Here is a 22,645-nt window from a genome sequence, read left to right on the forward strand (position 1 = left end):
GCGGGCGCGGCGGCCCCGGGATGCCCCTACCGCGGCGGAGCTCTCGCCTGGAGAAGAACCGGGACTGGGAACGCGGCCCCGCGCATCCCGAACCGCAGCGCGTTGGCGATCTGACCGCAGGCCCCTTTTCCGGCAGAAGAGGAGCCGCAGCGCGTAAAGAGGCGTCCCGAGCCACGGGGCTGAGCGCGCAGCCAGCAGCGATACGGTGAGCGCCCGGGGCTGCTCCAGGGTGCCTCAGCTGTGGAGAGCCGTCGCGCTGCGGGGCAGTTACGGCTGCGAGGGTCAACGCACGCCGGGGGAGAGATGACACCACCAGGTGAACAGCACAAACGCAGGAACCACCAGGAAACTGAGCGTCCTGCATCTCAGGGAACACTTCCAAAAGGACAGGCTTTGTTCTGGACGTGGCACCTGGTGCACTCCAAAACCAAACAATTACTCTTTGGGTGTGTTTTGAGGGAATAAGCCTTGGCAGTGACTAAGCAGCCGTCAGACACAGAAATACACGAGGGTGATTTCCTGACTCCACCTCTGTTACTTGCTGCATCTGAACTCAGAGGTAGGACTCATACATGGTGTTGATATACAAGATATTCCCAGAAGGGCAGCGATGCGTGCCCTGGGAGCCAGCACGAGGAGGCAGGCACACCTCCACGTCTCACACCAGAGCCACGACTGACCCACAGCTTTCCTTCACCCAATCAATGCCAAAGGAACACGGGCACATGAACACAGCCTGTGTCCTACCTGGGTGCCCACCTCCTGCAGCCCCTCAGTCCCACCACAGAGCACAGCACATCATCAGAGCATAACTGTTACTGGGATGGAGGGGAAACTTGGAATGTGGAGGGAATGGACGTAAATGCTGGGTGACACTGTAAAATACATTGCTGCACTGCAGTTTGATTTCTTCTCCTAATTGTAGTATAATTAGAATCTCATTGGCAAAGTGCAGCGTTTTATAGCCAGCAGCATTCTGCTGGGAGGGCCCTGTCTCCTGGGGAGCACGGGAGACAGCTTCCTCTGGTGAGGAAGCTGAAGGACTCCATCGTGCACCTTGCAGGCAGGGCAGGGCCGTGCCACAGCACGCAGCTGAAGAAGCTCACAGGTCCCACAGACAAGTGCTCCTACAGGACCAGATACCCCAACCTTGTGAACTCCCAGCTCCTCAGCTGTCTGCCCCCCCAGGACCAGTTCTGACATGCTGTCACGTGGAGGCTGATAGAAGGCATCGTAAAACTGCACCTTGGAGAACACCGGCACTTATAGGACCAGGAGCTATTGCTGACCCCGGGCAGGACAAACCACACCTCTGCACTTGTGTTCTTATCCACATCCATTTCCTGTCTGCAAAGAGGAGCTAATGGTCCCACAGTAAAAAAGAGAAGGAAAAGAAAGATTAAATGCATATATATAGACACGCAGATATCTGATTATCTCTACCTACAATGTGTGCTTGCCTGCAGGTAGGCACTTGAACTCTTTGAAGGATACAATCTGACTCAAGCAATTTCAACTCCAGAGAAGAAAGATGAAGATAGATTTTTTTTTAATAACCAAATGTTAACTTCCTCCCTTCAAGCCTCAGATGGCAACTCTTGGTCAAAAGGCAGCACCCAGCTCAACCACAAGCTCCAGAAATTGTTATAGATATTATTTTTGAAACATAAGAACAAACCAGCAACCTCCTTCCTTTCCAGCAGGTTCTGCTTTCAATGTATTTCCACTTCAACACGTGCCATGTTTCTCCTTTATTAACTAGAAAAATTCTCCTCGTTATGTGTAATTACAAATTCATAAGTCCTGCAAAGTTTCTCAATACACTGTAATACATCTGCAAGCCACCTGTTTGTTATGCAACGTGCATAGGAGCTGCATCATGAAATCCATTTATTCTCAGCTTTTTAAAATCCAGGAACGAGCCTCCACAATACCTAAAAGCATTAGCTGTCATAAGCAGGAACCCATTTGCAGATTAAATTCGCCAAAGGTCAGCTTGGAGCTGTCACTGTTTCCCAAGCTCCCAGGTGCCTCCACGTTCTGTACTTTGACACCTCTTGAAGAGCCAGGACACTTTCCACTCCACTGATTTTGCTACCATTAGAACAGGCTCTGTGCATAGGTTTCTGTAGGACCTATGCAGCGTATTATTAATAACTGAATCAAACCTGATTTTATTCTCAGCATGAAGCTCTCATGAAAAAACTTCCTTCATCAAATCTGTTTTTACTTCACTTCCATGAGTATTATTCTGTTTTCCTAATTACTGGTATGTGTTAGAAAGGCATCTTTTTTCTTTTTCTTTTTTTTTTTAACTGTAATATATTATTAGGTAGCATTCCTTTTGAACCTCAAAGGTCTCTCTCCATTACTTTGGCTCATGCCACAAGGCAATCACAGCCCATGGAGCCCATGGATTTTGGAGAACACCTAGGAAAGGTACCACCTGCACTGCCCACCAAACACCCATCGAACCCAGCCCAAGGAAGGACGCACACTGCAGGTGAATTGCTCCAGGTGAGCACCTCGTGAGGGCGTTTCCCTCTCCATCTGCAGCCCTATGGGCACAGGACAGCATGCGAGTCCCACTGCTGTTACGGGCATAGCAAAGCTTCCCCCATGTGGTGCTCCTAAACTGCATCCCCACGTTTCTCACACAGTGCACCAAAAAAAGACAACTGTGAACCTTATTTCAGCATGACTTAAACCAAGACAATGAAATCTGGGAAGTCAGGCTGAGCGTGAAGGACAAGTAGCATGCCTCCCTCCATGAGGGACTCAGGGTCAGGGCCTCAGGGCAGAAAGGGAAAGAAAAAATTCGTTGAATGCAAAAAAGCAGAGACTTCTGCTTCCCAAAGGGAATGTGATAAACTGATCTGATTTGCTTCCACCCTCGCTGCATGCTGCTGCTCCCTGGTTAGTGGTGCAACAGGAACGAGCACTGTCACATCTGGCCCTGGCTCAGAGATTACCTGCTCTTGATGTTTTCTCTTCTGCCTTGAATTAGACTGGGCAGTTTCTGTGACATTTTAGCAGGCCTTTCTTTCTTTTTACTCTTTTCCTGATGAGTATTTTTGTCAGGTCTGAGAAGAGCCTCCTTGGCCCATTTTGCTACTTTTATCCTTTTTCCAAGCAGCCTCATTCAGTGCCCACTGTCAGCACTTCTCCTATCTGTATTTTAACCTAGCCAAAACTTCACTCATCTGCCCAGTTGGCCAATGAGATGCACTCTGGTAGTATAAACACTTCCTTAAAGGCTGCTCTGTATCCACTACTCCAGTTAAATGCACATTATGGAAACACCTTAAACACTCCATTTCTTTTCACTTTTGGAGGCCACAACTCGTTTGAAAGATTCTCTCCCTCTGATGTCACGCAGTGCACAACTATACTCTCCATCCTGAATGACACTTTGTGATAACAGATACCTTAAATACAGCAGAGCTGATCCAGAAGATACCACCACCACTGCAGCAATGCCCATTATTACAATTGCCACCTTCCTCAAGGAACGAAGTCTTTCTCCTTTTGTACATACAACAGCAGCTATAACTGAGCTAGTGCAACTCCTTTTTTCAGTACAAAACCGTTCTCTATTTTCTTCTGTATTGCCAGAACTGCATCTGTAAGCACATGTGTGGCTGTGTATATTTTGGATACGCCATTAATTTCTTCCATTATTTTTATCTTTCTTAGTTGAGGGACAATCACACTTCCTTTGAGAACTGTCTTTTATTCTAGCACACGAGCTGATCCGGCATATACTCATGTGTACTGCCTTAGGGTTCTCTGCTTAGCTCTTTTCATGGTTTGTTTTCCATTTCCTTGGGTCATTCTCAGCTAGCATCAGGATTTCCCTGAGGAACTGGTCTTCTGCTGATTGTTACGCAGTTGGTTATCTACCTCATCTCTTATGGACACGGAACCACCTTATGTTTGTCAGTGATGCACCAAAAGCACAGGTAGAGTTACTTGTAAAAGTCTGTCTCACTCCATATGTATACATACTACTTATATACATGCACATCTATATATTATGAATTGAAAAGCTAACTAAGCAGGTGGAAATAACAATTGCATACCTTTAAATCAGAAGAAGAGATGCCATTTGTGTGTCCCAAAGAACAGACCTGGATCGCCTACTGATTACTGCATAGCAATCTGACCTGTATTTCTGCACCTGCAACAGCTGCTGTTCTGCTGAGAAGGGCACAGACCAGCAGGCAGTGCAGTGAGCAGCATGGCAGCTTTGTGGCTCACACAGCCTGGCACAGGTTGCCAGCAATCAGCCTGCTTGGCTGTGCGTGCCCATCCATCCCTACCAGCCCTGGTTGTGCAAACAGGGCAGATCCCACCTCCGAGAGCCCTGCACTGCTATTTGTCCATCCAGGCGGACACGGCCCATCTTCACAGCCGCTCGGCCCGCTGTCGTTTAGCTCCCTGTAGCAAACTGCTTCCCTTGGCAGCGTTCTGGCTCCAGCCACATCCTGCAGGCAGGCAGCGGGCCGATGCTGACCTTGCCTGTGCCAGTGACACACAGCAGAAATGCTCCTAGGCAGTCAGTGTACGATGGGAACTGCGCTGCCCCCAGGACGTTTTGTATCCATGGGATCAAATACTGTTCCTCCGTTTTCTGCAAAGGAGTTTGATTTCAAATGCAGCTTTTTAAAACCCAAATGTGTTTCTTTTTATCCAGTCACTCCTGATAACACAACAGATACCCTAACTGTGAAACCGCAGTGCTAACAAAGCACTTACAGGGAAGACTTGTTACAAACTGCAGCTTCTATTGCTCTACAGATTATCTCACCACAAACACATTTTTCTCTGCATTATTTCTAAACTACATTACTTCAGAACACATACAACACTCCCAGAACAGAATGAGACTATTTTTGAGGATCCAAGGCTTCAATGTTTTTAAAGGATATAGTGAGAACTCTTTGTCACATGTTCCTCACATCAGATATATAATTAGCTTAAATAATTACTCAGTAAATAGGATTTCCCACGTCTGAAGATTAAGGCCACTTGTTATAGCATCAGTGTACCAGAACTCACTGAGAGCAATTCATGCGAAGGAATACGCTTCTGCTTGAGAGCAGTGCTACAGCTGAGGCCTCCTGTTGTGGTTGGGGCAATTTGCTGTCGTTGGCTTTTTGTCTGTCTCAACTTTCCATACAACCCACCAAAAACGACAGCAGAGTGACAGAAATTGATTTGTGTTGGTTGGGTACCCAGGTCTGAGATCGGTAGAAAGGATGCACGACAACACTGGAACACTGTTCACAAGGTAGCCATTACAGGAAGTCTAAGGCCTAATAACTAAATCTAGTGAGCACAGGGTGGAAAAATAAGGGCGACATTTTATTTATCACATTTCCCTATTGATTTATTTCCAGTTGGTGAAGAAAAGTCATACTGTTAATTCCAATGTATTAAGCACCAATATAAATACAAAAAAATTTAGATTTGGTCACTGTATAGAAGAACACATGAATTTGCATGTGCATTTGAGCAAAAGAAATACTGTAAAACTATACTGAAGATAATGTCCTTATCCTCCCAATGGGAGCATGCTTCAGCTTGGTGTGCCCTTCATCCGCTGCTCGGGGGATGCAAAGTGAACAGGCTGATCTCTCACAGAAACTTTATGGACCGGATGCTGTTGGTGTCCATTCCAGTGTGAACAGCCCTCCAATAGCATCCTTCCTCATCATTCACCACCATCCTACTTTAAACAGTCTGGTCGTGGAGCCAAGGCTGAAAAACAATTCCACAAAGCTGACAGTCACACACTTCAGCAGTGAAGAAAACTGGAAAGTTACCAAACAACCAACAGTCTGTAACCCGGTTATCCATCAGCTGCCCGACCAGAAGCAGCACAAAGGAGAAAACGGGGTTAGTCTGACCCAGAGAAAAGCTGAGTTTGTCAGGCAATGCATTTCTACAGAGCACTCAGAGACTTCCCCTCACAACCCAGGATGAAACATTGTCAGCATGACTATTTAAGATTTATTTCTATTAAATCAGAACTAAATACACAAGATTTTGCATGGCTCCAAAGGAGGATTTTATTTGACTTATGCTAATAGAAGGCACCAACACATCTTTGTCATTTTGAATCATATATCCTAAACTGCAATTACTCCACTGCCTTCATTTCATTTGAATGTGGACTACACCAAAGAGTAATGAAATCACAGCATAAATTTAAGCAGGGCTACCTACATCTCATAACGCAAGCACAGCCAGTTTTACAACACTGCAAACCTTTGCACTAGGATTATTACATAGGAATCATCCTGCTCGTCTTCAAATGTCATCTAGCAGCAGAACTGAGTAGAACACTTGGATACAGCTTAGCCATCCTTATAAAACTGAAAGCACACGGGCTAATCAGCCAGACAGGATTAATTCCCCAAAGAAAACAATATTGCACGTCTGGCAGAGCAGCAGTTCTGACCTGCATCAGGATTAGTTTGTTCTGCAGTCATCGAAGGATGGCTGCCCAACCATCCCGGTGGAAAGCTCAACATCGGGTAAGGCAAAATAAAACAAATGCTGGCTGCAATACTGAAAGCCAGACGATTCAGGAAGCCCGGATCAGCCATCTGCAGGCAGGTCTCCTCGCTGACTGTTCTGAAATTCACAGCAGCCTGCACACTTTTAGTGACCCTCCACAGAGCAACAAACGCACACTGCGCTCCCTCCCGCTCACAGCCAGCTCTTTCCTCACAGCTGACTTGACAGAAAGACACAAGTCTGCAGGCATCAAAGGCAAGTTCGAGGTCCATCTGAGTGCTGGAAAGCAACCCCAGCCCCACTCGTGCTTCATTCCATGTGGAATGTATTTTAAGCACAAAACTATTTTGGTATGAGAAAAATCAACAAGTCATCATAACATACCCTGACTCATCCACTTCTTTGGCACTGTAAAGCCACGTTGTTCTACAAGAAAGGCAGGGTTGTCACAGGAGATGACAGCCGTAGCATTTAGCACGTGAACTTCCTGCCACAACACAGCTGAGTAAAGGGAGCAGGAATGGAATGCACTCGAAAGGAAAGCAGCTCCACCCATCCAGTGCTGCCCATCCGCAGGGTAGAAGCCATGTGATGCTCACATCATACCTACACGTGCATCTCATCATTATCTCCTATAGAACTAAGCCCTTCAGATAATAATCTCTCAGCTTAAATTATGTTCATATTTGAAGTGTCTGCGTATTAATGGAAGGCCAAGAAATGTTATGCTTTTCCTGTTCAACATTGCTTACATGAATGTGCTGCTGAATTTAGATGGCAGTGCTCCTTCTCTATGACTCAGAGCCACAAAGAGGGAACAGCAGTGACAAAGTCAGCAAATCCAACAGCCCATGGCTCTTCTTTACACCCGATTTCTACTTTTGGAAACCTCCAGGAGGGAAGACGGGATGCGAATGTTAAGGATATAAACGCAATGAAATCACAGAGACAGAATACACAGAGAATGCTTTAGGACATCACCAGGTCTGTGCTCTCCATTCACAGAGACCACATTTTAACAAAACACAGTGATCGTGCTTCTAGATAGAAGTGAGAAAGAATATCTTGGGAACAACAAGAAGGGCACCATGAGGACCCTTAGAAGTTTGCGCTGTTTCCCAAAACGCTGACACTGTAAAACTAATATTTGTATGCCTGTGGTATTTACATCTAATCTACCTCGTCATGTGGAAAAACAAACCTGAAAACCTGTTAATTAATAAAAGATATCACGTCTTATTACCGTTTGTATAGTAATTACAAAAACCACAAATCCATCTGTTAAGCAGTCAGCAAACAAGACAAATGACTGCGTTATGTTAAACAGATTATAAAATGCCTCAGGGAAGGAATCTAATAGCCCTGACCAAACCGTGAACCAACAGCCTGCTCCGCCACACGTGTTACACACGAGCACCACTACGTGTGTGTGCTCTCACACAGATCTGCCTCTCAGAAAGGCACCTCCTGCACTGCGCATGGGAACAGTGTGAGCAATGGGGTCAGTGTGGTATTACGTGCAAAAGAGTCTGCATTGAAACGTACTGATGTGATCATTACGATTTTATTGTCCCTCAGAAAAATTACTTCCTAAAACAGACAGCTATCTCCACCAAGATGAAACTGAAACAATATGCAAAGTGGCATTAAATCTAATTGCCCGATCCATATGGGAATGCAGTTACTTTAATCCAATTTAACAAACAAAATTGATTCTATTCTTGTCATGTTTCTTAATGATTTCTGGATATTTAAAGGAAGAAACACTCTTTCATGGGGAGTGACCGATTCATTTGCACGTTCTGTGGGCACTCAGCACAGTACCAAGGCAACAAAACACTGAGCATCTTACTCTACACGTTTGAAATTCTGTGCCTGTTACTCCATGCCGTGACCACTCACCTAAAACAATAACCACATTAGCTAAAGAAGAAAGGCATTGGTGTATTTCAGGTGGTTATGCTGAGTTCACACAGACTAGAAACTCGTTCAGCCTGGCCCGTAGCAGTACACACCAGAACTGCTGCAGAAAGATGCCCCAAGATAAGAGATGACACACACAGCTTCTCCTGGACAAAGCACAGGTGTTAGCTCCTATGGTGCTGGTCTCCCACGTGCCTGTCACAAACACATGCCTTGCTTCATCTCCTGCAGCCCTCCTATCCAACTCCCCACACACCCGATCAGACAAAGACCTAAAGCCTATTTTATATCTATCCACATAGCCTCTCTACCAAGGTCTGCTAGCAGACATTACTGTGCTTAATTTTCCCAACACTCACATTTATGAGAATAAAGTGTCAAGAGTGTGATGGCACTCCTGCCCTCGAATAATGCATCAAAAAGACGTGGCTGTGACATTCCATCAGAAGTACTTTCCTCAGCCATCTCAGTCACATAAGTGAAATTTCATCAGTGGCTGAGCTGCCCTTGGAAAGCAGCAGGGGAGCAGCTGTCTGTGTGCAGGCAGCAGACCGAGCTCAGCAGTGATGCTGTGGACACACAGCAGTTGCTCCAGTCCAGCAAGAAACCATGTGTGGTGTGGAGAATGCTGCCCAAAACCACACGGGATGGGGAGCCCGTCCCCCACCATTTTGCTAACCATTCCTGTGAATATTCTGTAAGTATTTCGTTCCAGACTAAGACAACAAATGGAGTAAGAAAAACAAATATAGTGATAGAACACTGCATTTAGATACAAAACACATCCACAGCAGAGGCACCAGGTCCTGACCTCATCCCCATTTGCAGTTAGTTTCCTATTCTCTGGCTTTTTAATGCATAATGCCTTCACAAAGATGTTGTGCAGATTAATTAGGTAATGTTTTAAAAGCCTTTTTGATGCCATTTAGTGCTAAATGTCTTCATTATGCAGGTGGGCAGAGCAGCTGGAATAGGCACAAGGGGAAGATATTTGTGGCAGAGATCAGACAGTGTGGTAGAAGAACCAGGTTGGATTGCACTGAGCTCAGATACGTGGGGAGAGATCCTCAGTGATAAACTGGTAAGGACTGAGTCCTGCGAGCCATGGAGCATCTGCTGCTTCCTGCACAGCCAGCGAGGCCGCAGGCATTCCACAGACACAACCATGACTGTTCAGTGCTTATAGGAATGCAGCCCATAAGAAACAGAGCTACACACACCAAAAATCACACGCAGCTGCACATACCTACACCGAAGAACATTTGATGGAGACCCAGGAGTCCCATCTCACATCCATCCATCCCCACACAGCACTGCACCACACTGGGTACAGCCATGTGTGTTTGCACCCCTCTCCTGCACACCCACAGCTTTCTACACAGACTCAGGTCACCTCAGCTCCACGCTGAGGACATCAGAGGGAAGTTCTTTACAGAGAGAGTGGCGAGGTGCTGGAACAGCTGCCCAGAGAGGTTGTGGATGCCCCATCCCTGGGGGTGTTCAAGGCCAGACTGGATGCGGCCCTGGGCAGCCTGGATTGGTATTATTGGTGGCCCTGCATGTGGCGTGGGGGTTGGAGGTTCATGATCTTTGAGGTCCCTTCCAACCCTGGCCATTCTGTCATTCTCCTTACACACAGACCCTGCTTGGCAGGGGCAGGGCTCCACCAGCACGCAGGGCCCTGGCATCGGGCACGGAGCTCCCTCCCTGGAAGCCAGACCTTCGCATCCCCCCAGGCACCACGATGGCCTTCTCCCTCTGCACACATCACATGGAGTTGGTGTCTCTCACACCTCCAGCTCCCAATCAAATCCAGAGTAGGAGCAGAAGAAAGAAGAGAGCAGGTTTGATGGCCACGCATGTAAACACTCAGAGTGTGGTCTTACAAGCTTCATTTCCAGAAGAAACTGAGCTTAAAAAGCTACATTATTCTGCAAAAACACATGAAAAGAAAAAGCTGGAAATGGCTCTGCATAAGGACAAGAACTGATGACTGGAAGCGCACCGGAATTTGTAAGAGCTCACTAAGATCAGCGATCAATTCTACTGCTGAGACAATAGGTGGCCTACAGCCACAGCCAGCTGAGCACAACCAAGCCTTCTGCTGCAAAAGAACAAAATAAAGAGTACTGAACTGTGCTGGAAAACATTACTGAGTGCCTCAAACTTGCATTTGAAAGGAATTGCTGATTCTGAATAAATCCACCATATGGCTTTACAAAGCTGATAAGGCACTTATTTCCCAAATATAGCAAGATCAGCCTACGATGGCCTGCTTTTCTTTTATCATCTGCATTAGGAAATCATTCATAGTATCAAATACGGTTTTTTAGACTGCTATCAAATAGTCAGTAGCCTTTCACAAGAACGGTGTTGTGTATTGTAACTGCACCAGCACATCTTCACTATGATGTCAAAACATTTAAGTAATTTTTAGACTTTTTTTTTTTAAATGACTTTGCTGCAGCAAAGTTGCCCTCAGAAAAAGAGAAAGTTTAAACCTCAGATTCCTGTTTCCATGGATGTTTCCACTGAGTCAATACACTTGGGCCCATGGCTCCTCTTGCACCTCACCAACAGTGATTCATAAAATTCCCAGCAGAAAAACCAAGCTGCAGGCTGTCACTGGGCATTCACCATCCAGCCCCAGCAGCAGCTTCGCACCTCCAGGTCTCACCAGGGTCACAGTGGGGAGCACTGCAGGGCAGGTCCTGCAATGGTGCACGAGGTCAAGCTGCTGAGTTGAGAACAGAGGCAAGATCCCTGCTTGCTCCTTACAGGCAGTCATCCTGCCAGCCCCAAAAGCACTGAGTTGCATCTCAAGGCACAGCAGGAGGAAATGGGTCTGCTCAGGGGCAATGCTTCCCGGCCAGCTGCTTCTGCTCCTGGCTGCACAGCCTCAGTCAGGTCTGTTCAGAGCAGAATAACAGAAGGGTACCTTAGTGCCAATTTAAGGACTAACTAAATATAGATAAAGGAACACCAGCAAGCTACAGCTGAACCCATGTTTAGTGACATAATGGAAACAATTCTGGAGCCCTAGAAATGCACTCTTAAATGAGCTCCTTTGTGTTGCTGAAGCTGGTTTGACATGCAGAACTGCAGGAAGCCTTAGCACTGGGCAGCCAGGAAAGCAGTGGTTGTGCTGGGATTTCTGATTAGAACCAGAGCAGGAAGGGGAGTGACCCACCAACACAAACAGGGAGAAGAAAAATCACTTCTAAAACCCTCTGATGATAGGGAGGAATATCTGCAACTACAAGTATCTTTGATATAAACAAGCAGCCAACCTGAGCAGCACTATCTGTGACTGAAGGAGGAAGCAGTTCAGCTGCCCGCAGGCACTCAGGATGACCCCATCAGTGCAGAAGGGCCACAGAGCTCAGCAGGGACGCAGCGCAGCTCAGCCCTGCAGTTCAGATGCTGCTGCCTGGAACTTGACAGCCCCATCAGATGTATCGCAGGCCACGGCCCTGTGGGCCTTATGTCTGCTGCTGCAGCCTCCTGACATCACCCGTCCAGGAGGGCTCTGAGGGAAGGGGCAGCTTTCCCAGACAGTGCAGAACTTATCCATGACAACTGCTATGTGTTTCTGTGCTTTTGATACCAAATGCATGAAGGCTGTTTTGCCTGAAGCCAATATCAGCCAGTCCTCATTATGCTTCTGGTCCGAGCACTTCCCTGCAGATGCTCTGCAGCAATTTATAACATCACCCCAATAAGTTCCTGTGCTGCTATACGAAACCAAGGACCTCGTAGTAAGTCAGTGCTCAGACTCACAGGAGAGCTGCCTGCCATCCCAGAGCCCAAAGAATATCACTTTATTTACAAAAATAAACAAGTAAGCAAAAAGAAAAATAATGAGAGGACGGATCCTCCCAGCCTGGAAACAAAGCTTCAGGAGAAGGCCTGTGAAACACCCTTAGTAAGCAGCTTAAGTAAACAGCGTGCAACTCTAATAACCACCTCCCCTGGCAGCACTAATCCTAGATCCATCCTTTCAATCTCATCTTAATTAAACTCAAAAAGCCTACAGACAGCCTGGGAGTGGATGTCGGGCAGGAGACCATTTGCACTGACAAATACTGCAGTCAGGGAATTTCCCAGCTCCCAGTCTTCCCTTACAGAGAGCAGGTTGCTAACATGCAAAACTTTACACAGCCTGCTCCAGGTGTACTTCACCTGAGACCTACAGCCCCAGCAGCACCTCACTGACACCCAACCACATCCAGGCAAAGAGCCCCCAGGGCCTCAGTGTGAGTGTGAGGGACTGTCCTCAGCTCTTCCAAAGGGACCCAAAGGCAAAATGGGAAAAACCTCCTCAACTGTGCTCATCCAGACATCTCTTCTGGGCCTGAGTAGGATATGGAGATTAATTCCTTTCAATAGCAGCTCAGTATCAAGCCAATGAGAATTTAAAATCAAACTCAATCCAAACTCCACCCAATAGCTTTGGGAGAACACAAATAAGGTCACACTTTAGTTTGGGAAATTAGTGCCTATGACACACTTCTGTAGCAATAAGATGGTCTCCAGCTCAGGCCTCATCGAAGCCTAGAATTTACTGCTTTATATTTTTTCAAATAAAATAGTACCACTTCAGGGTAGTTGTACCAACTATGGCTGTAAGCTTACAGTAGTGTACGAGCTATTCCATGGCCTCAATACTCAAGTGTTTACATTAACAAATCTCATTTATGCATACAAAGCACCTTTATGTTGCAGTTTAGAAATGTCTGACTTGATTTAAAAATTTCAGCTTTAACTGAAGAATGCATCAGCTGCGGCTTAGACTTCCATCCTGGTTCATGTTGGTGTTCAGTGCCTGCAATGAGCTCCCAAACCAAAGCTCAACACGTGCTCTGAATGGGAGCTGCTGTCAGCAGGCTGCAACTGTGCTGACATCAGCTCAGCAGAGGATCTTCCCCAGCAAAGGAGCAATGATCATCCACAGGCAGTCAGCAGAGTTGCACATGCAGAAGATGTGACACGGATCCACGGGAATCCTGGTGGGACCCTCAGGGAGGGCCAGAAGGACCTGCTGTGGGCAGGTGAGGCACACAGTGTCAGCACACTGGGGCTGTTGGTGGCTGCAGAAGGATTCTAACCCTGGTGCCAGCACTGCACAGCTGGCAAACTGCCTCCCATAGCACCACCCCAACCAATCAGCCAGTGCAGCATCGCAGCCTCACGCAGCTGCACCTGGGCTCCTCCCAGGGGTGAGATAACAGAAGACAATGTTTAGTTTTCCCCGATGTCTGTTTTGTTGTTGTTACAGTCTCCTGGGCCCACAGCATCACGTATCCTGGAAGGAGGAATGGGAATCACTTAGAAATGAGGTCTGTCTCAACTCTCATGAGCCCCTCTTCAGTGTGCAGGAGGATGCTGAGGGGCAGCAGCAGTTATTGACTTCCCAAAGTGCCTGGACACAAACCCAGCACAGTGCAAAGCAGGGGGGCTCCGCTGCCCACCCCCCATTGCTGCAGTGCTGTCCCACAGCCCAGTGCCAGGCACCAGTGCTACACCACCCCCAGGGGACATCAAAAGCTCGAGTATGGGCTCAGATAATGAAGTACAAAGAAATCATCCCAAATGCATTCTCTCTCTCATCTTTGACTCTCTGCTCCTTAAAAGACAAAATTCCGTGCATTAGAGACTTCAAGCTGAGTTCCTAATGGCACCCTAACATCTGTCAGTGCCTTGTGCACTTTTCCACACTGAAAGTGCTCTGAGAGCATCACCATTCAGACAAATGTATCTGACTGCTTTCTATGGCAACAAAAACACACTGAGAGAATATAATTGCAACTATAAAGCCCTGTTTCTGCGAGAGCTGAAATAATCATCATCTTTTATAAATTCCCAAAGGTGATAAAGAACAAAATAAAAACCTGTAAGAATATATATATATATTCTATATATACAGGTATCATGGCTGGTTCAAACAGATCAGGGGACCTCAAAGATGCACAAAAATCCATTCCTGTTGGAACGATTCCTGCTATTGTCACCACATCATTAGTCTACTTCAGTTGTGTATTGTGTATTATTGTTAATATATATATATATATTAATAATGAAAATGTTTTTGTTTTCCTAAGAGGCCTTGAAATGGACAAAAGAAGAGAAAACACAAAGCAAATGCAACCACCACAGCCAAGGAAAGATATTTGCAGCTCCTGAGTTACCACCACAAGAATGCGGGTGCACCATTCATCCCCAGTGCAGAGAACAGAGCCGTGTTTACCACCGATACGCCTGAATACCAATAACTGAACCTGGCAGCCCCAGACTGGGGCACCATGCCAGCCTGTGAGCAGCACTCTGCTATCAGAGCTCCCCATCACCTCCCGCATGGGCAGAGTTTGTTATTTCTTGTACAGAAGAATCCAGACAGGGGCCTGCTGCTTTCCTCCTCTCCCACTGAAGCTCTTTTCCATGTCTGGCACTCAGCAGGAGCTGCTGCTGACACATCCAGAAGGGCTGGACTGTGTTTCAACTCCACAGGAGTGAAGACAAGCAAGTAAATAGAATTTGATGCAGAAGAAACAAAGCCTTAAGCTCGCTGGAAGAAGAAATAGTTTTCATATACTGTACTTCATTTTCATGCCATGCCCAACATTTTGGATAAAGTATTCTCCCTTCCCCCCCTCACTAGAAACAATCCATATCTTTATGGCTGCGCAAAACTCCATTTACCTTTATGGAAATAACAAACCAGGCAGGATTCCTGCACATGGAAGGATGCAGGGAGATTAGGGGGAGACTGATGCTCTTCACCAAACAGCAGAGGCCGATACAACATTCAATCCAAAAAGTTGAAGAACAGCTAAATCAAGGAATGCAATTACTGTAGAAAGCTCAGTCTCAACTTTGTATTCTCCTCCATCCTCCTGGGCAGCCTGGGCTAGTATTAAACATGAAGGTTGGTGGCCCTGCCTTTGGCAGGGGTTTGGAGCTTCACGATCCTTGATGTCCCTTCTAACCTGTGCCCATTCTGTGATTCCATCACCATTAAACTAACGGCCTCTCTAATTAGAGACTACTAGTTACACCAGCAGTATTTGCATACACACGCACCATCACTGTGCCTATAGAGCACATACCAATCTGCAATATTAGCACTGATTCGAGTGTAATTTATGTGTTCTTCAGGGCAGCTATGGAGCTCCCACCTGCTGCTGCCCGACCGACTCACCAGAAAAACGAACACCTGTGGTAATGCACAGTGCTGGCAAAACCGATCCACTGATGCTAAAGCATAAGGCCCATGGTAACATCCCCAGAAATGAACTAAGGGAGAACCGGTGCCTGCCGCCGAGGCTGTGAATGTGAAGCTGCCACGAGGCGCCCGGCGCCGGCTCTGCACAGCGCCGGCACGGAGCCGGGAGCTGCTGGCGCTGCTCAGACTGCCACCCTCAGGCGCTTCCCTTCAACTGACGGTTTAACGCCTGCGATCACTTAAAGCACTTCCAACAGCTGCCACACGAGCGGTCCTTCGCCTTGCGTTTACTGCCTCCCCCACGAAGTCCGCGCATCCCAGCACCGTAATCAAACCCCACACTTAATGAAGGGCACCGCTGGAATTCCTTTCTGCGGTCACCGCAGAGGAAGCTGCAGTCTGGAGCACGCGAGGAAATAACCTTTAATTTCTCATATGCATTAATCAAAAATACTCTAAATGCCAAAATCCAAGCCCAGAGGTGCCCCCAAGGCAAACAGCTCAGTTTTAAGGTGCCTTTGGTAGAGCTACGGTGTTGAAGATCCCCTAAAATGCTCTCCCTCGAGCTCAAGCTTTAACATCAGCTCAAACGTAAGTGAAAAAAAATGTTACAGCCTTCAGGGTCACCTCCAAAAAGGCAAAGCTTCTATGAAAAAAAAGTTACAGTTGCCTCTGGGATCTGACCACAGACACTGCTGTGCTGTTTCATAGCCTTGCTGAGAAAAGCCATCTGGGAATTAAAACTTAACTTTTAACTTAACAGGAAAGCCACATTTTGGCCTCTCAATGACTGAAACTTGCAGGCATTAGGATATTCAGTAAATAGTCCATTTAAACGCTGGTTTCATCACTTAGCGTATTTTTCTTCCACTAAAACAGTATTTAATCTCCAGCTAAGCTCAGTTCTCTTAAGCTCCTAAAGCAGCAGATCGACATCCTTAAAGTCATCCCAGCAAAAGAGGCAAGTTGCTCCAGACTTCTTGTACCACAGCTTGTGCTGTGCAGCCTGCTGTAGCTCTACTTTGTCAAATAGTGACACCGAACAGAGACCACAGGACACACACCTGCAAAGCATATTTTCATGTACTGCACAAACCTGAATGGTGAGCAGAGCCCACACACACCTGAGTCCAGGGTTGAGGTGCAGAAGGATGTCTGGGACTCACCACAGCCCCAGGCAGCCCGAGCAGCACCGCCTCACAGCAGGGCCAGCAGCTCCTGGCAGCAGCTGTGCTTTCTGCACAGCCCCAGCTGCACACGCAGGTGACAGAGCCAAAGCTGAGATGCAGATTTGGGGTCAGGGAAACAGAGGCTGCTCTGCAGGAGACCAACAAGTTGCCGTTTTACCGGGTGGCAGAGATCATAACCAGTCTGTGCGCTGCTGCCCTCTGTGCACACTTCTGTAGCTTTTGAAGAAACGTGGAGGTGCTTCATGTTTAACCTCCCCACAGAAGGGACCTCAGCTGCAGAGGGAGGAGAGCTCACTGCCACACACAGAGCTGCACAGAGCCAGGCTGGCAGACGAGCAGGAGCAGCACCCAGCTCGGGGTACAGCACACCAGGTCCTGGTGCTCCCCGGTTTGACCCCAGTTGAGCCCAGCAGGCTCTGCCCTCCCTTGTGGGGAAGGCAACGGGGACAAAGGCCTGCTGTCCCTCCAGGGAGTGGGGCTGTGCCCACCCTCACTGCGCGGCCCTGCCAGGCGCTGCCCTGTGCCACCACACAGCTGCGGCTCACGCAGAGCACTGCCTGGGAGCCAGCCATTGTCCAGAGGCCGTGAAAGGAACATTCAGACGTGTCATATTACCCCATCTATTCATTTAAATCTATTTATTCAACTGCACGTTCAGCCCTCAAGCACTATGGCCACAGACAGCGCAGCGGCTGCTCCGCACAGAGCGCTTTGTGGGGGCCCTGCCCAGGGTCACGGCAGGCCCAGGCCCAGAGCTCTGTCAGGTGGGATCTGCTACAGCAATGTCAGAGCAGCTCTGCTGGTCAGCAGTGCTGACAAGATACGCAGAGCCTGTGAAGGATTCCAAGATGGACAGCGAGCAGGAGGGCACTGCGTGCTCCAGCCCAGCATGGCAGCTCCCACACAGCCCTCCTCTGACCACCTCCCACCGTGGGGCCTGGAGCTGCTCTGAGCTGCAACAAAGTGAAGTCCCCATCCTGGGAATACTTAATTAATCAGATTGATGTGTTAACACAAAGATGCAACGGAGGACTGAAGATTCTCCCCAGAAGAAAACAGGGAAAACAACAACAATCCTTCCAGAACATCATCATGCTATCTACCCATGTTTTCTTCCAGCCTTGGTCCAATACTCAGATCCCCAGGCAATGTGGAAAACCCACACTTGTGCCAGTGATCCTACTGAGTATAGCTCAGAATAAGTAAATCATTAACAGTACCATCTCCCAACAAAAAGCCAGCACTAATTCAATAGAAGGGCCAGATAGCAGCCAGCAGGGCAGTAACTGCAGCCAGGAGGATAACGTCATAAAGACAATAGAGATGGTAACTAATGAGACTCACACCCAGATGATGCCTTGTAATTGTACAGCAAACTCTTTGTTTTCCAGTTCTGCAGCTGCGATCCATGACTTTTCTGCACCCCACACCACTTCTTGTTCTCTAACAAGTTAGATTTTACCATTTCTCCCTTCACATCTGCGTCTACAGCAACTCAGATGAAGCATGGCAGGATTTCAAAACCCTTCATTACCAGTGGCAGCTACTGCTCAACTGCACCACACAAAGCGAGCTGCACCGGTCCTGTGCTATCTCAGTTTGGGGTACAGTTAGTGCAGAAAGTCTCTTTTCCCCCCCTCAACTTTCCAAGCAAATAGAAGTCTATCCACAGTGCAGTGAGACATTGGTTTCTCTCCTCAAGAAAACCGGCCAGCACCAAAGTTCCACATTAACAATTACGGACTCATGCTCAGCTTACTGCTGATCCCAAGGTACCTCCTCTGTAACCTCTTACTGAACTCCTCAGTTGAATCAATCTACATTACTTGCACAAAGAACGCACAGAGATGCAGCGTAATGCCACACTGCTGGTCAGCTCTCCAGTGAGAGGTGCTGATGCAGACAGATGCTGAGTTTACCACCTGAGCCCACACACAGCACCGACTCAACTCCAACCTTTGTCTCATCCTCATTAGAGTTAATGAAATAGTATCAAATCTTCAGCACGTATTTTTTCTGAACTTAGTTTGAAAGCAGCAATGCTAAGTTCTCATTGTAGCATTCAGAATTTCAGCATTAAAGTATCAAAAGTGCATCATTCACACTCTGCGACACTAAAAACTGCACCTGCACTTAACAACCCAGATCTCCTAGGTACATCAACAGGTTTAAGGGCGAGGAGTCTCAACTCAAGGACAATTACATCTCAACTTCAGCTAAAGCATCCAAAATAATACTTGGTAGAGCAGCCAGCATTTCTCCTGGAAACACAGGAATACGTTTCTGTGTAAGGTCTGGAAGAAAAACACACGCATGACCAAAACTTTGTAACCGTGACCTCAGAGCTCTCACTTCCCTTCTTTGTGCTCGCTTCCTTGGCTGCAGGAAAGGACATTGTTTGTGTAATTCAAAGGCTTTTTCCTGAGCATTACTTAGCTCAGGGTTTAAACAATCATCCATATCCTTGAGTTGAACATGTTGCAGAAACAAAAAGAATTTTGTTTTTGAAAAAAAAAAAAGCAGTTATTGTGGTCAGTCTGTTTGTGTTCACACTGCTCACGTATCTCGTGTTCACACATACTAAGTGTTTTGTTGTGTAACATTCTCAAGGTGTATCATTGCTGCAGCTCCTCCACAGCTCCAAGCAAACCCATCAGTAACATAAATACAACTCCATCAAGGAACCATTTAACCCTTTTTCAGCACATAGAAACTGTTAGACAGCCACAGTGCACATTCTGTATCAAAGAAATATTTGGACTAATTTTCAGTTCACACATCACCACGAGAACAACGTAAACCCAAGTAGTTGCTTTGCAATCTAAGTGACAGATTGAGAAATGCTTTTCTACAGCAATACTCCACCCTCAAACAGCTCAGGAGTAGCAAACCAAGCCCAAAAAGTTGCATTGTTGGCTCAAATTCTGTCGAACTCCTCATCTTCAGCCAAGCTACAGGCACGCCTTTAGGCCCAATGGAACACAAGTGTATGTTTCTGTGCATTTGAACAGGACTGAATTCAAACACCACACTAAATGCCTGTTTGAATGCTTCACTCAGCTGCCATTGAGGCTCAGCTTGCCAATGCTCTGACAAAATCTGAGGATGCAGATGCTGCTCTGAACCCTGTCACAAGCACTGGCACTTCAGGATGACATCAAGCACCAAGAGCTCAATGGCAGTAACAAGTCACATTGCCACCCAACGTAGAGGTTAAAGGTGCCAGCTCCCCCCAGGTGAACCCTCTCCTAATTCATTACCGTACCAGCACATTCACAGGAAAGGTAACAGTGCTGCAGCATTCCCATGGCATTAGAAGTGTGTGCAGAGGAAGATCTCTGCCAGGACAGCCACGTGTGTGGGGTGATATGGAGACAGATGCTGCTGCTGGGCTGACAGTGGGAAGGACCTTCTCAGTCCTACAGGCTCAGCCCTCCTGCATCATCATCTGCTTGTGGAGCAGGGCCTGAAAGAGCTGCCCAGTGCAGGACTTCCTTGGCAGGATCTGAATCCCATCACTGAATCATCACAGCTTCACCCGCAGAAGTTCCATCCATTTGTGAATGTCTGTGTCCCACTAGATCAAGCTACAGCTCCAAGTGCAGCTCCACCAGTCCAACATGTCAGGTTCCTGCTCCTGCCAGACCCCACGCAGAGGATTCTTGTCTGCCCCATTGGCCCTTGCAGCCACACAGAGGACTGAGGAAGGAACCTTCCTTGTGCCTGTTCTCACCTCACTTCAGCCAGCAATTAAGCCTGTAGTCATTCAAACCCTCCAGATCCCAGTTCAACCCACAGTTAATGACACATATCCGATAACTGGTATGAGAAGTTGCTCTGTACAACTTTTTTTTTTTTTGCAATGGATGAGAACAGATAACACAACAATACAGTATTCCTTAATATTTTTTCCTCTCAGTACTCTGCTATGACCTCCCCTAAAACAGCAATGTCTCTTTCTCTATTGCATAACTTATTCCAGTAAAGCAATCCAAAAATTACTTATTTAGAATATCTCATGAAGTGCCTTTGGACAAAGTCAAAATGAAAACAAAAGAAATGTTCAGAGAAGAGGTTTTCAAAGAAAGAACTCCAGAGTAACTAACTCTGGAATTAGTCTGAGTCATTCTAAGCAGATAAAATTATCCCAATAGATTTCAGAGCAATTTATTTCTTCAAGTCCATACTGTCTGTTTGAAGTAAAACATAGCAACCAAGAGAGAGAGAGCAGTCCAACCTGGAGTCTATCGCCCTGTCCTTCCTGCTCAGCCCTTCTTCTCCATATCTTAAACCTGACAACATTCTCAGCCAAGCAGCAGAAGCCAAGGCAAGGTATTGCCTGCCATATCTCCTTATAGCTACATCATGCTGTGGACAGAGATTGAAGCCAATCATCTCAAAAATAGTCATGACTACACATCCCTACAGTGTCTCGATTGTCATTTTGTTCATGGATGTGGTTGGTGTTTCATTCCAAGTACAGCCTTGAAGTAACCAAATTAGTATGCAGAAAGCTGAGTGACAGGAAGGTTACTTTCCCTTATTGAGGAATCACCAGATGGCCCTACTTTCTATGCCAGAATTCCCCTCCTCACACTGCTTATTGTATCACATTTAATTATCAGTCCTTCCTTCACTTCTTCAGATTTATACATAAACTTACTTGAATGACCTCAAAATAACACTGGCAGTACTGGTCCTTATCCATGTGTAACTTAAAAGAGCTTTGCCTCCTAATTTCTCCTCGATTCTGTGGCTTTGGTAGCACATGTATGATTGGACACAGCTTGTCAACCAACAGATTTATCCACCACAACTGACTATAGCTGGGGAGCATGAGAGAAAGTGCTGCAGCTCCGCACAGGGAAGTTGGGAACAACTGAACATGATTCACAAAACTGATTGCTCACACACAGCCAACATTCATGCAATCATCACGTGGGATTATCAATCAGTATGAAAAAGGACTCTATGGGAGAGCTCTCACTGACGTCTCAGCAAAATGCAGCCCTGCTGCTCTGCATTCCCACGTGCAAAACATGAAGTTCAAGCACTGTTGAGAGCACTACATTTAACCCAAATAGTTGCATGGCTGCTCTGCTGAGACCTGGAAACAGGCTTCCCTGAGTGAGGGGAAGAGCACAGACAAGCAAATACAGGAGCTGCAAGATGTGTTGGGTTTCTCTTTTTTTCTTCCTCATTTTCTTAGGAGCATGCAGATGAAGTAAGCACTCCAGGCACAAACCACATAAACCTGTAAAACCACGCAGGGCAACAACTAGAAAGTCTTCCCTTAAGCCAGACCTGCTGCTTGCTGGTTCGCACGATTAGCGCACACTTGATACGTGCATTTACAGAATCAAAATAATTTTCTGCTACACCGCTTTCCCCCCGCCTTTTGAGCCTTCTCCTGCCACAACCACCCCTGCCAGCCGCCGCCCCGCGCCCCGCCAGGAGCGGCCGATCGCTGGGGCAGAGCGCTGCGCTGCAGCCGCGTTCCCCTCTCCGCCCCCCGCCCCGGGCCGGTACCTTCCGTGTGGCAGCTGGAGGAGAGGATGGTGTTCGCAGGCCTGAAGATGTAAGGCAGGTAACGTGAAAAGCATTTCATCTTCCAAAAACGGTATTTAAAAAAGGGCGAGAAAAACATCTGCAGCTTAAAAAAAAAACCAAACCAACCAAACCTCTAAAAATAAAGGAAAACATGAAGCAAGCCCTCCTCACTCCACGAGGATCTTCCCCGTTTCCAGACAGCCTACATGGCGCAGGCAGGGGCTCGCTGCGGGGG

At 47.1% G+C, this 22,645-nt stretch overlaps 1 long non-coding RNA gene across 1 annotated transcript; it reads right to left on the minus strand.

Moving 5' to 3' along the window:
* Positions 1 to 5,546: 5,546 nt before the first annotated feature.
* LOC109370136 lies at positions 5,547 to 22,639 on the minus strand. The gene is made up of 3 exons (XR_002119990.1): positions 22,390 to 22,639; positions 21,645 to 21,646; positions 5,547 to 5,556 (listed from the first exon to the last, which is right to left on the minus strand). It is a non-coding gene; the product is annotated as an uncharacterized LOC109370136 (long non-coding RNA).
* Between the last annotated feature and the right edge of the window lie 6 nt (positions 22,640 to 22,645).

This window comes from Meleagris gallopavo, chromosome 15, assembly GCF_000146605.3.
Source record: "Meleagris gallopavo isolate NT-WF06-2002-E0010 breed Aviagen turkey brand Nicholas breeding stock chromosome 15, Turkey_5.1, whole genome shotgun sequence".
Taxonomy (NCBI): domain Eukaryota; kingdom Metazoa; phylum Chordata; class Aves; order Galliformes; family Phasianidae; genus Meleagris; species Meleagris gallopavo.